The sequence below is a fragment of the Suncus etruscus genome, chromosome 5 (genome assembly GCF_024139225.1).
Source record: "Suncus etruscus isolate mSunEtr1 chromosome 5, mSunEtr1.pri.cur, whole genome shotgun sequence".
NCBI lineage: Eukaryota > Metazoa > Chordata > Mammalia > Eulipotyphla > Soricidae > Suncus > Suncus etruscus.
Window position 1 is genome coordinate 2,170,495 of NC_064852.1, and position 13,654 is coordinate 2,184,148.

The following is a 13,654-nucleotide window of genomic DNA, read 5'->3' on the forward strand; positions in this document are numbered from 1 at the left end:
CTGGTGCATGCAAGGCAAACTCCCTACCTGCGATAGTACCACACCCCATTCAGTTCATTTTCCCTTGAAAAGCATTTATTTTTTAATACTAATTCCCTATTTGACAAATAACATTTTACTCTTTCTAGGTATAACACATGAGGAAGTTATAAATGTGCATTCCAGCCCTTGAACTATCAGTCACGTTGCTTTTGCTTCCACACTGAACATTATAAAGAAAATTGCAATATTCACTAGTCATATTTACTTTGGGAACTGTCGCAATGTTTCCACAGAACAGCTGTTGTTTTCTTTTAATAAATGACTTTTATTTTAAGTAATTACCACACTAATAAAAAAGAAAATCAAGGGCATGGGCTTGATGAAGCATTATTATATGATTAATATTTAATGAATATTTTATGAAGATGATGGATGGTAATATGATAATTATGCAAGAAAAGTTGGTCAGCACCACCAGGATTTTAAAAATAGGCATGATCCCCTGGCAATCATTAACCCAATCTCAGAGACCCTGCTCTGTTTCTTGACTACCTGAGATGATGGTTGTGTGTTGAACAAAATTCTTTTTTTATTTTTTAAATTAAATAACATATTTATTTAACCACCATGACTACAAACATGTATGCAGTTAAATTTTAAGAAAGTTCTGACCTTAATCTTGCTCTCTTCCACTAGTCAATTCCTTATTAGATGATCAGATGTGCAGTTTCTTTCCTAACTTTCTTTCTGGTTTAAATGCTTTGCTGGCTTTGTTGACCAGGCTATCTAGTCAATTCTTCTTTCTCTAAAATTATTTTAGGAAGGAGTAAGCTAGTGTCTTTCTCAGATATTAGTAACATAATTTATAGTGGGTGAATTATCTTTAAATTCATAAATAGATGCTTAAGATAAACCCTGATAAGTTTTATAGTGAAAGGAATATTCCTCCTAAATTAATAAAGAATTCACATCCAACACTCACATTCTTCTTTTCCTTCAAGTGTGTCTGTAATTTCTTCTTTAATTGCACTTCAAACTTCATGGCCTCATACAATAGACTTACTGATACTATTATCAGAAATTTGAAGTGGAACGAATATTTTTAAATCATGTTTTACTTACAGTGAAAGTTAGAGCTTATGCACTGGATGAAGACCTAAAGCCATCCCAAAGAGAAGTTACCCTAACTTTTATAGTAAGTATGGCATGGATTCCAATCAAAATTGACCTTTGTATTTTACTTTATTAATAATTTTGTATTTTTAACAAGTGTGTCATTAACTTTTACATATTATGGAATAACAAGAGTTTTATTAGCTTAATGTGTGCCACAGATTGTTCTAGTATCATTTTATTCCACTTACTACAAAGTTCTGTGGGCAAATGTTAGTTGCAATATATTGTGAAGGCCCATTAAAGTGTTCCTTCAAAGACTGATTTTTAAATGGTCCTGTTAAATGTTTGTAGCCTCTTCTTCCTTGTGAAGTGTGGGCAGATGTGGTGAGGGTCATGTAGAAGTACACGTTGACGTGCCTGTAAGAACTCTGTGCTAAGCATTGTATCATGACAACTCTCGCAAAGCACTATAAACAATGCATCTTTTATAGAGGAAAGGCTGAGATACACAGAATTTAAGTAACCATCAGACTGTTCTGATATTGAACAACTGATGATATCAGTTTAATAAACTAAACCTGATCAGGAAGCATTTAGGACCAGTAGCAGTATAGTTCTGAGGAGAAGGAAAACAAAACCAATCATTAAATCATTCTGAAAACAAGGAAAGAGGTCCTGTTCTTGATCTTTTCTTTATTTATTTAACATATATTTATTTTAGCACCATGATTACAAACATGTTTGAAGTTCGGTTCCAGTCATTAAAAGAATACAACCCCTTCACCAGTTTCCACTAAGAGTGATCCCTAACCATAGTCAACCACACATTATATTTACATTATATTATCATGTTGTTACATTCTGTTATGGTATTTTATATTATGTTATGTTATGTTATTATATTGTACTATGTCATATCATATCTTATATCATATTAGGTCATATGTTATGCCATAGAATTTTACATTATCTTATAATGTTCTGTTATGCTGTGTCATGTTATGTTGTGTCATGTCATATCAGATCATGACCACATATTTATAAGTTGCTTTAAAATCAAACTTGCTTTCTCTTTTGACTTGTAGGATCCAGAAGGAACTGAAACTTCCATAGTAGGAAAAAGTATATTCCCTGGGATTACCACTTTTCATGATTTCCATATGCAACCTTCTCCTAAGTATTTTAAAGTATTTGTTTTTAAAATTGTTTATGCTGAAAGCAATAGAGATGCTTGGTTTTGTGACTATGCTGATAGAGCCATTGACATATGGCTTAACGGATTTAAAGTAACTTCTGTAAGGAAGTGTGGTTCTATTTTGGGAGACCGGAGCAATACCACAGAGAATAGGGCATTTGGCATGCACATGCTGACCTGGGTTTGATCCCCAGCATCCCACTGGGTACCCTGAGGACAACCAAGAATGCCCTGAGAACTACAGGTTGTGGCCCCAAGCAAAAAAAAAAAATTGGTTATGTTTTCTGAGGCCCAATAAGTATCTTTTCTAGTAGAGGTTTGTTAAGTTGTCTCTTGGGTACTTGATATTTGGAGATTCTTTTTGAAATACATTTGTCTCATTTATTCCTTCTCTTTTGCTTTATTAATTACACATATATTTGCATCAAGATTTTGTCATTCACATTTTTAGCCTTTTGCTTTCTATTTTGGTTATTGTTTCTGTGAGAGCTTAATTTCTCCAAAGTAGATCCTTTGAGGATTTTTGCTGGCTGATTACTACAGAAAGGGATTCCAGGACTGTACTAAATAATAGTGGAGCAAGTGGACATGTTTGCCTTATGACTGACCTCAAACAAAGGAGTTTCTTGGGGGTTTGTTGTTGTTGCTCTTGAATATAATGCTGTGTGTGGGTTTGTGACATATAGTCATGGTTAACTAAAGGCACATTTTTTCTATCACTATTTTATTGAATGAGTCATGAATGATGGTGAATTTTAAAAGTTTTCTCTAGATCATTGATTGAGTCATTCTTACAGCCCTGGAATAAAATGTATTTAACTGTGTTGTATGACCCATTAAATATATTGTTGAGGAAGGCTGGAAGGATAACACAGCCTGCAGGGTGCTTTACTTCTTTTCAGCTGAATTAGACTCAATTCCAGGCATTTTTGAAAAGTCCACTGAGATTTCAGGGGTGATCCTGAATGCAGAGTTAGAAGTACCCTCTGAAAACAGCCAAGTGTTACCCCCAAAAGGATTTTGTTGAGGATCTTGAATTCATCGGGGATATATTTTATTGTTTTATTACTTGGTGATAGCTTTACCTAATTAGATATTAAAATAATGTTGGTTTCATAGAAATCCAGTGTTATGAAGTATTCCTACTTTGGGAAGAGCTTGATGGGGAGAGCAAGAAAGATTTATTTGAAGGTTTGTTAGAACTCACTAGTGAACCTATCTGTACCTGGACTTTTGCTCTTGGGGATTTTTGGAATTAGTTTCAATGTCCTTTATTGTTATTGGCATGGTCAATTTTTCTACTTTATTCTGATTCAACATTCGGATATTGTGTAACTCTGAGAACTCAGGTATTTCTTCTCGATTCTTTAGTTGGAAGGCATACATTGAGCAACTGCTTTGATGGTCCTTCTGAGATGTCTGTTGTCATTTCGTTCCTTTCATATCTGATCTAATTAATTTGTTTTGTGATTCGCTAGCTTCTGAGACTAAGGACATTTCAATTTTATTTTTTCATAGAAGACGTTAACTTCTATTATCATGTATCCTGTGTATTCATTTATTGGTTTCCATAGCATTGGTATCTGGTATCTGCTCTGATTTTATTATTTTCTTCCACAATTATTTTTAATTCAGTGCTGTCAATTTACTTTTCACCTTTTTGGTTCTGTAATTTCTCTGAAGTCATTTCTGACTTGCTATGTAAGACTGACTGTCTTGCTATGAACTTATCTTTGTCTCCAATTTTATTGCATTTATAGGAGTTTACTCATAGATTCTGATTGTTTGTGTCTTCAATATTATTCATCATAGGGTATATATTTGTTTATTCTTTAATATCCTCTTTGGGAAGGCATCTTTCATGGTACATGCATTTTTCAACTATTAGTGTCTAACTTTGGTTTTTGTTTGTTTGTTTTGGGCCACACCTGGTGGTGGTCGGGAGTTACCCTTGTCTTTGTGGTCAGAAATCATTTCTGGCAGGGTCAGGGGAGACTATGGGATTCCAGGAATCAAAGCTGGGTCCCTCTCAGATCAGCCAAGTGCAAGGCAAAAGCCTTACCTTTGTGCTATTGCTCCAGCCCTCAGTTTCTAACTTTTTATGGCTAATTTTACCTCGATGTCTCTATATTTTATAAAAAGATTTTTATGTGATTTCTAATTTTGTGAATTTGTGTCCAATTGTATGATTTTAATTGATAAATATAAAACATTGACTGAATAATAGATATAATAAGTGTGTAAATTAAATATATATTCTTTAATGATGTGAATCAAAATCAGTCCTAGAGGATATCTAGAAACTGTATGAGTTTCCAACAATCAAATCATATCAGCAGTGTGCAAGGCAAACAATTTACAGACTGTATATCATCTGGTCTTAATACCAAAACTTTTTTTTCTGATGAATCTAACTGGAAGTTTCCCAGTAGATCATATATTTTATTTTATTTTAATAGTAATTTTTATTTTGACCAAAGTGTATTACTTATCTTTCACAGTAATATTGTAGGTATATATTAAAATTGAATCAAGGTAATTCCCATCAACAAAGTTGTTCTCCCCAACCCCCATTCCCATCTTCCATCCCTCATCCCCCACCCTAACCCCCCGGACTGCTAGTATAAGTGGTCCCCTTAAGTGTCTAGCTTACTACTTAGTGATCAAACAACTGCTTGGTCTTAGTACTCTCCATTATTTCCCCCTCAAATTGAGAGGCAGAACTAGATAATACAGGTTATGTGGTTCTGTTTGAAGAAAAGAAAACAATAAAATGGGGTAAAAATCAAATAAGTCAAAATATACCCAAACATTTTATATTCCTTCACAGTTATGGTTTATGGACAATTAAAGCTAAATACAAAGAAGACTTCACAACAATTGGAACAGCATATTTTCAGATGAACCCCCATGGTAACTTCTGTGAATAAATGATATTTCCAATGCCTAATTTTAAGAATGGTTTACAAAATTTTCATAACCTCAAAACTAGTTAGGAACAGAAGAGGTCCAATAAAGGGAAGCCAACAGAAGCATCATGGGAAATGATAACCAAGATTTTTGGTCTGGCTTACCTCAGTTCAATCACTGAATTCTACAGTGGATAAAATTCTATGGGAGGATAGGATAAGATTGTGTCTTAACAAGATTCCATGTTTGTCTGAAACTCCTAGGGTTCCTTAGTCTCGTCCCCTCATAGAAATACTGTGAAGAAGTAACAGACTGGACGAAAAGTCTGGTCCCCTCATAGAAATACTGTGAAGAAGTAACAGACTGGACGAAATGGGCAGACTTATCAACTCTTCATCACTATTTTGTCCACACAGACTTGAGAGTGAGCATGTATATCTGAAAAGCCAGTAACCATTTGACTCCATCAGCTCTCGAAATTCAGTGAGGTTCCTGAAATATGACAAATATAAGAAATTCTAATTAGTTCTACTTGCATATGCTAACAGGATAACTAATATTTCAATTCCTGTTCTCTTAATAACTGTTACATCCTCGCATTCATACTCATTAGATAATTGCATTTATATTTTACATAAATCATTTAAACCATAGTTTCTGCACATTGGGTTGATGAGGTGGTGAGTCATTTAAATTAGAAAGAAGATCAATGGCATGTACAAATGTCAACATTTACCATATTAAATAAAGCACACAGAAGAATAGCCACTGAAGCGGTAACACTCATTATTTGGCTCAACATATGAACTATCTGAGTTGGACTCTGTTCTAGTCACAAAGAACTTGCTCTGTTTATTTCTTTGCCAATCCATTAGAGGGCAATTTTCTCTGACACAGAGAGGAGCAGACACAACAGTGAGACTTTTAGGACCTTTAGCACCAACCTTACTCACCCTGGTCAGTAGTTTTCTTTAAATCATGTTCTAAAGATAATAACTAGAGTCTAGAGTTAGTAAATAAAAGTTTAAGTTTCATGCTCCATTTCAGTCAATGGAAGCTATTTAAAGAAAAAAAATGTTTTATAATTTAACAAATGTCTATGAAACGTTTATATATGGCACAGGTTTACAAAGATAAGAAAGATTATTTTATTTTGTAAAATAATTGTCAAACTCCTTTTTTGCATTAGCAAACTTTTTAAAATAATGTTTTCTTGTCTACATTCCACTTTAACTATTCAATATCTTCATATATATATATATGTATTAATAAGGAATTATTTCCCTTCTAAACTCAAACACATTTAATGCTTCGTATAGTACATCAAAGGCATCTTTTTTTCTTTACAGTAAGTTATCTGAAAACATTATGACATAATTACAGGGTACACACAAAACTCAATATATCAGCATGATGCAACTACTCAGTTCTGAATCCAGTGCATTATTTATAAGAAACCACAACGGCACAATTCTTATACATGAACATGGATTGTTGTTCTCAGGTTAAATGCTATTAATACCTGATAGTGGTAGTTTGACAACTATTTTACAAAATAAAATAAAATAGCATGGATTATTAAATAAAATATCATAGATGACAACCAAAAAAGAAAATGAACTGTGACAAAAAAGTTACACCAATTGAATTATTAGAATTATATTTATGACATTTGCTTCTGACTAGACAGAAAACAATGAAACTAATATTTTATCTAAAAAAAAGTACTCAAGGGTGAATACACGGAGCAGGTGCAATTTCTTGGGTATTTTTCTAGCATAGAAATACAATGAAAATTGAATGAGCTTGGCATAAAGTTTCATGGTTAAAAGGCTGACCTGTATAAGAAAGAGCAAAGGCTAATCAGACCCTTGAAACTACCGTAACTATTGATACTCACTCTCAGGCATTAAAAGACCCTAGAGGAACTGAGCCATTTCCATCTAACCCAGCTTCCAATGTGTCACTAAGAAAATACATTAGCAGGGTCGCAGAAAAAAAAAGAAAGAAAGATTAGAACTTGGCTTCAAGAAATTCAACCTTAAATAGTAGCATTGCAGCATTACAGGAGGAACAGAAACCTCATAGGAGATTAAGAGGCATCTCCAGCATATGAATAGTTGGGTAGCATGAGAGAAAGATGCCCTTGGTATTGATGTTGGTCTATGCACTTGCATTCAAATATTTTTTCTTGAAGCATGCTACATTTTAAACTGTGTAAATTTTTGTTCAAAATTAGATGGATGGTCTTCCCAAATGAACATATTACTTGAACCAGAAGATGACTATATCAGCTATAAAAACTTTGAGGACTTCAAGATTACTATAAGAGCTGGGTAAGAAAGGATTTTCTGGTTCATCTTGACTTCCAAATGCAAACATATTAGATATGAAGCATAAAATATAGATGAATGCTAGTGCATGGTTGGTGTTCAATGTTCAAAAAAATAAAACGGCTAGGATTGAAAATGGTGACCATAATTGTTGGAAGTTTAGATTCAAGTGTGTGAAGTGTATTTGCTGAGAATGGTAAAGCAAATTCTTGAACTTTTTATAATCTCAAAGCAAAACTAAAAGCTAAAGATGAAATATCTTGTTAACTAAGTGTCTAGCACTGCTCAAATCATAAAATTATGTGAAAGCATTTGTTATTTTTATTTGTGACATAGCTAATAGATTAATTGATTATAACCATTATGAAAAGCCATTATAAAGTTTTTGTAAGAGCACTGGCATACTGCTTTAATTTTAGATCAATTTAAATAGGATGAAATCATACTTTTCTTTGATTCAAAAGTTATGAATGAGACTAGCTTAAAAATAACTTTCTTTACATCTATGTGAGGCAAATATGCTGTTCCCCTTCTTAAAAAGTACCACAATGTCTCCTAATTGTCACATAAGTTCTTAAGCTCATCTTTAAACCATGTTACTGTAAAGATAAAAATCATGGGAAGATGAACACGTTCATTCCATCCCACTAGGACTCGAATTCTTCATTTATCAAATGGAATAAAATTATGTCTCTAATAAGATATTAGCAGGAATCAAAGGCCTTGGACACACGTGTGGAGTAGAGGTGGAACTCAAATCGATGTACCTCTGAAGAAAAAACTACTAAAACACGGAACACAAACTACAATTGAAATTTGGGAGGGGTTATTCAACCATACCAAATGGTGTCCAGGGCTTCCACCTGGCTCTGAGAGCAGGAATTACACTAGGAGAGCATTTGGGGACCCTATGGGATGGCTGGGATTGAACTCGGGCACACTGATAGCAAGGCAAAAGCCCTACCAGCTGGGTTCTAGCTCTAGATCAGGGGACTCAAAATCAATTTACCTGGGGGCTGCAGGAGGCAAAGTCAGGGTGAGGCAGGGCCGCATCAGGGATTTCACAAAAGAAACAAATGGGGGGGAGAGGGACAGTGGGCAGGAGCAGCGGAAATGAGGTCTGCGCTAGGCGCAAAGTATTCGCGATTATACACTTACCAAATATTCGCAATAAAACTCACATTAGTAAGAAAAAAATTGCAAAAAATCGCATTAAACATTTGCATACCCTGAACAGAACTGCGAATGTTTAATGCGATTCTTTCTTACTAATGCGATTTTCATTGCAATTATTCGGTAAGCAAATAATCGTCATAGTGCAATATTTGAAGGCCGACTGCGGGCCACAAAATGTTGTACAGAGGGCCGCAAACGGCTGCGGACCCCGTTTTTGAGACCCCTGCCATGGACCCTTCAGTTAAACTTTTAAATGTACCTGGTGCTGGGATTATACTTGAAATATTGTTAGTCTGAAGCTCTCACTGACATCTTTAAATCACGGTGACTAAATTTTCAAAAAAAATTAAAAGAGAGGAAATTTAAAAAAATCTATCTTAGCTAAGCACCACTGAGCTCTATCAGTGAAATGTTAGTAGACAAGAACACTCTTCAGAGCAAAAAGCAAAATTTCTGTGGTTCTATTTGATCTCCTTAATGTCATTGTTTATTAAAAATAGAATTATATTATTTTACCAGACATTATGATATTAGTATTACCGAGGTGGATATGTTTGTCTTCTTTGGAATAAGAGAAAATTTAGATGATAATTTAGAAGATATGATGCTTGCAGGGATACAAATAACAAAGGTAAGATGGATTCAGGCAAAATGTATTTTGCAATAAATTTCATCAGATACATAATTTTCCCAAATCAAAGCCTCCAATTTTAAATAGAATGATTCACGATTTTACCTCAAAGATTTTTAGTTCCACCCAAAAGTTTTTTCTTCTTATCTTACAAGATAGCCTAAATGTTGGGGCTTAAAAGGAATGACTGAAATGTTAAGAAGTAGGGTACTTTCTAGATTTATATTTGTGCTTTGTTGTATCTCTTGATATTTCTACTATTTCATTATCAAATGGAGCTTTTTCAAATTCATGAAAGGATAATGTATTGTTCCTTCTATGTGAGATATTCTGTAATACAACCCCTAACTTTTTGTCCTCTTCTTGAAAAACAGCTTCTTGATGGATTTGCACAAGTCCATTTTAATACCTCCCAGGAATTAAAATTATTAAATAAAACACTAGAAGAAATAAATAACAAGTACCTGAATATCTTTGTGGAAGTAAAGGAACGTAAGTTTCTAAAATCATAAGAACATTTATTCCTTGAGCTCTTCTTTGCATTTATTCCCACTTTCCCTTGTCTGTTGTTTTCGTTGGAGTGACTTGGTTCCCATAGTTGGTTCTGGTCTTCACTGGAAATCACACATCAATTTGCAGCCCACACATTTTAGCTTGGGGCTCACCTGGGTTGCATACTTCCATTTTGCAGGCTGGTAGTAGTGCTCCTCCATGGTGATCTTAAATCTCTTTCTTATTTGAAAGTTTAGATATCATTTGCTAACTTATACTGGTTCCGTGTTGGGTAAGTGTAGCTGCTCTTTCAAAATACAGCTCCATGCTGATGGGGTGCCCATATCAGACATCGTTTTGTAATGTTGATCCTCTCTGTTCCCAACCCAACTCATCCATGAATGATTTGCACTTCATGTTACCAGTAAGAGCAGACAATCATGATACATGGAATTTACCCTGCAACAAACAAACTAGAGTTTAAGTATTAAAATAATGAAAGCGCCCTAGCTATTAGGGTGGTTTCTTACAGATCATTAGAGTTAACTCATACCTTCTGCCACACCACCCAGTATTAGAATGACAACTTTGAAATGAATATCACGGGGGAGTGTTCCCCCCAACAGTTTTATGGGCGGCTGGAGAAGGTGAGGCTCCTTGCATTACTTGAAGCGCCATATGATAAATCATCTGGCAAGCTCTCTGATCAGGAAAATGTAGCTGAAACTGGTGAACGAATATCTTAGCAACTTCCTGACAACCACACTGGAGGTTTGTGGAAAGGTAAAACTCTTCCAAGATGACCATCGAAATCATCAGATATAGGTTATAGCTTTATATTAAATGTCAGGAATGAATGACTTGTTCTTGTCCCAATAAAGAGAGACACAGAGTAGAAACCCAGGCAGATGGATGTTACAATGAATTTACCAATTTCTCAGACTGATGCTTGCTTTTCTAGCTGGGAGAATTACTTATAAAAGCAAAGACGCTAATGTTAAATACGTCCTCTTTCCATACTCAATGGATTTGTTTGCCTCACCTCTTGTCTTCAAGCCTGGGATTTCGTTTTCGATCAAGGTGAGATGACTAGAAAATCTAAGATGACCAAATGGTAAGCAAAGCAAGACATAGGTTTCTGAGATACCTTGCTCTAGTGTGGTCTGCAATAGAGTTACTTTAATGGGTGCTTGGCTCAAGGAAATGAGGAATAGAAGAAGGAAATGATAAGGGCTGTGTGGAAAAATATAGTCTTCAACTAATGTGGATAAAAACTTATTCCAACACACAGCAAGTATTCAGTCAGCAATTCAGCAATTATACCTTAAATGATCATGTTTCTCAATGCTTGAAATATAACCCTAGGTGAAAAGCCTTTGACCACTGAGTTAAATTCTTTTCCTCAGTATGTGCTTGGGAACAAAAGAGAAAGAATTTTAAGGTTTTCTTATTTAAAACCTCATTTAATAAGGATTAAGTTTACTCATTTCTTATAGACATTAATGCAAATTATCCATTTAATGAATATGCCCCATCAGGTGCAAGTGAAGAACGTGGTTGGCCACGTTGTAAAAGGGATTGCTGTGACATTGAAAGCAAAAGCAGTGGAGCAAATGACAAAGACAGACCTGAATATAAGAAAAAGTGAAACAAATTCGGATGGAGTAGCCTCATTCGCCATTAACATTCCCCCTGATGTCACCATACTGGATTTTCATGTAAGCAAATGTCTCATGTGTTGAATTTCTTAGCACTTAGCTTTGTGAAGAAGATAGTGTACAAGAAACATGGGTAATTCTTGGAAATTTTTGACTTGTGACTATAAGAAATATAATTATATCTACTAAACTTACTATAAGTCTATCAGTTTTATGTTTAAGTGGCTAGTTTTTGCTTGTTTTGCTAATGACAGTGCTATTCAAATTTGGAAATTTAGAGAAAGAAATGTGCATAGAGTACATAATTTCCAGTTACCATCTTGTCCTTCAATTTGAGAACAGTAAAGATAATGCAACTGGCATGCTTTTTGAACAGAATAAGCATTTTGCATTTCCCAGTACTATATTATCTCTCAATCTCAAGCAAAGATTTGTGTTTTGTTTTGTTTTGATTTGATTTGATTTGATTTGATTTGATTTGATTTAGGTTACATGCAGTTGTGCTCAGTCAGGGCTTACTCCAGCTTCTCTCTTCAAGGGTAAACCTTAGTAGGGTTCAGAGAACTGGAAAGAATGCAGATGATTAAACATAGGTCAGCCTTGAATAAGACCAGCACAGGCAGGCTGTGCTGTCTCTTTGGCTTCAGCATGCTTTTGATACACAATACGAACCAGTAAATATGGTCTGACTCAGTCTATAGATGTTTTGTTTTGTTTTTCAAATAAGGCAAGTGTCATTATCTCTCTCTTTTCTGATAGCATGAACCATATTTCTTTTATCTTTCCTTGCTGGTAAAGTGACTTCACTATACCTATATCTGTGGCAAATAATTTCCAATTATTCAGCTACAAAAAATAAAATATGGCTTCAACTAATGTTTAAGGTCAACAATTTCTAGCACAGATAGTCATAAGTATTCCCAATAACTCTATACCCTTCAAAAAATCTTTTGTTTTCCCTTCCCTCTCTTTCTCTCCTTCCCCCCACAAAATTTGTTTGCTAGCATTGCTACTTACAACTAATGTTTCTATAAATTTTCAACACTCATTTATGAAGCCCTGGATTGTGTTCCTGACACCAACAAAATATTTCCTTCCTACATTTTCTCTTTCCCTAGTTCCTAGTTTCTGTGACAAAAGGAAAATAGGAGAGAATAAGTTAGCTTGTTATATAACGAGACCAATTCCTAGTGTCAGATCACTGCTCTTATTTGTCTCCAAAGAATATATACAACTACTTGATACTCACAGTTAATTTTAATATTGTAATCTACACCTTTTTTTTATCTTCACTTGATATATAATATATCTTACAGGATTTTAAAGCATTAAACTTCTAATTTGCTTTTTGATACGTTATTGTGAAGTCTAATATATAAAGTGCTTGGATGCATTCCTAGCTGTTAACCACTTATAATTAGACCTAACTAAAGCTTTAATCTAATTAAAGTCATAAACATATTGTAGATTCCTAACGCCCACATGCCACGGTTCTCATTGATTTTGAAAGGGCAGTGTTAGTGCCTGACATTTTGTCACTATGTTCCTTAGGTCAGAACGGATGACCCAGACCTTCCAGAGGAATATCAGGCCAGCAAAGACTTTCGAGCAGTGGCCTATGCAGGTCAGAGCCAAATTTTCCTTTCTCTCAGCGGGCCTGACAGTGACAAGAGACTGCTGGTGGGAGAACATCTGAGCGTAACTATCACTCCTAAAAGTCCTTATGCAGACAGGATTACACATTACAATTACCTGGTAAGATCAAACATATTTAACTTGCATCTAAAGGCCACAATCTTTAATTTGTGAAAATGATCTTTGAATAAATTCCTCACTGAGACAAAGCAGCTCTAAACATGATACTCACTGAACAAATAGACCCACTAATTCGCACAGACTTCACAATCTTTTTTAAGAAAAATAATCTTTATTTAAGCACCATGATTGCAACCAGGATCATAGATGGTTTCAGTCAGAAAAAGAACATGCCCCTCTTCACCTTCAGAAAGAGTATCACAGCACCTCTTGGAATTCAGTAGCAGCATGGGACAAAGTGGAGAGGTCAGTATCCATCAGGTCATTACTATTTAGGGTAGGGTAGGGTTGAAATTTTGCTTTAGGTCTTTCAACTTCTACAATGATCATTTTGCATGATGACAAG

General features: G+C 34.8%; 2 protein-coding genes and 1 long non-coding RNA gene across 3 annotated transcripts in view; 2 read left to right on the forward strand and 1 right to left on the reverse strand.

The window, feature by feature from the left end:
* The window catches only part of LOC126008810 (protein CutA homolog), a 484,819-nt gene that overhangs the window by 149,762 nt on the left and 321,403 nt on the right, over positions 1-13,654 (reverse strand). The gene's annotated exons all lie outside the window — the stretch shown is intronic.
* The window catches only part of LOC126009380 (complement C5-like), a 131,102-nt gene that overhangs the window by 48,274 nt on the left and 69,174 nt on the right, over positions 1-13,654 (forward strand). The gene's annotated exons all lie outside the window — the stretch shown is intronic.
* LOC126008822 (uncharacterized) overlaps positions 1-13,654 on the forward strand; it is a 60,684-nt gene that overhangs the window by 37,037 nt on the left and 9,993 nt on the right. The gene's annotated exons all lie outside the window — the stretch shown is intronic.